This window comes from Corapipo altera, unplaced genomic scaffold (genome assembly GCF_003945725.1).
Source record: "Corapipo altera isolate COAL_440 unplaced genomic scaffold, ASM394572v1 45, whole genome shotgun sequence".
Taxonomy (NCBI): Eukaryota; Metazoa; Chordata; class Aves; order Passeriformes; family Pipridae; genus Corapipo; species Corapipo altera.
In genome coordinates, this window is record NW_020884877.1 from 13,403,902 (window position 1) to 13,405,544 (window position 1,643).

Consider the following 1,643-nt stretch of genomic DNA (forward strand, 5'->3'; position numbering starts at 1 on the left):
TGGCTCCCTGCAGCGGTGACCTCTGATCCCTTAGCAATGCAATGATTCCTTGCAGTGCTGTGCCCGCAGGGCTGGGGCCGAGCGGCGATAATGACCGAGGGGCCGCGGGCGACAAAATTATTCGGTAAGAGGGAGGCAGAAAAGCCCTCTCCCTTCCACCTCTATGGGGCATTTGGTGATTATCGCCGCCTGTGGCGGTGGCCATGCCTGGCGGACGGAGGGACCCTCACTGAACTCGGGGTTTGTCAGATGGTGATGGTGGCAGGTGGCAGGACAGCCCCTTCCCAGCCCATGCACGCCAAGGGCGGCTGACAGGGGTGGCTCACAGCCCCTATCCTCACTTAACACATTTGCCATCTCACCTCCTCCCCCGCAGCCCCGAGCAAGGCAGGTGTAGGAAGCTCCCAGCGCCACATACGCACCCTGTCCCTGGGATAGAGGCGCGCCGAAGAGGGAGACGGGAGTGCATCAGGCCCTGTGCACACAAGGCAGCAAGCCTTGGGCTCCCATATCTCTCTCCTCCCCAGGCGCCGGTGCCCCCAGCTCACCTGCAAGCCTCGCACCATCCGGCCGTGGCTCTCCGTCCCCGGCTGCCAGGAGCCTCCCACTGCGAGGAGTAAGGAGAAGCATCAGAGGAGACATGAGGAACGAAAGGACGAGATCAGAAAAAGGAATAAAAGAAGGAGATGTAGCGAACACTAAAAACAAGAGGAGGAATTTTCCCGGGGTGGGGGGAGAGGGAAGTGCCACTTACACGAGCTTTTTTTCCCCCTACAATGTCTGCAAAAATTCTGACAATGCACGTGCTCGTTTTCCCTTTCCCATCCCACACAAACCTGTTGTTGTTTTACTTTCATTATTTCACTTTGTTGCATCAGAAATGCTGAATCATAAAAGGGGGGTTAGTGAAAATGGTATTTATCTTTAAAGGAATAAGCCCCACATTATTTTAAAGATCCCCACGCTACTGCTGTTATTATTATTATTATTATCATCATCATGCATCTTGGCAGGTTGAAAGGTATCTCAGAACAGTAAGAATTCAGCAGTAATTTAACATCCCACAGAAGTACTTTAAAAGCATCAAATAGCATTTTGAATTTTAAGTCAGTACAAGTGTAAATAAATGGATGTACTCCCACATGTCTGTTGTTTTTAAACTTGTGGTGATACTAAAATATTTGCCTAACAGCTTGGAGTTGCAGCAGAATTTCAGCTCATATATACAAATGTGTGTGATATTGAATTAAAGCATTTGTCATTCTTTTTCCATAAAAGACACAATTTGGTTCTCAGCAAACCATTTGAAATAGAAATTATGGTGATGATACCACAGCTCCATTTTATTTTATGGTACTCTATTGATTTTCAAATAGACAATACATGTATTTTTGTAATGGTCTAAAAGAAGATATTCTGCCTTTTTATTTTACAGTCCTTATGCTATTACCCGCTTTCATTTCAATAAAGGATGGCATTTTTCAGAGATGCTACCATAAATTGCTTCATTTAATAAGTTGCTACACAGAATAATAATGTTACACCAGAGAGCAGCACTTTGTAATTTGCAAGAAATAATATTTTTCTTTTAAAATATTTCTGTCTCTTTATTTTTTAAATTAAAATTATCTTTTTGCTGTTTT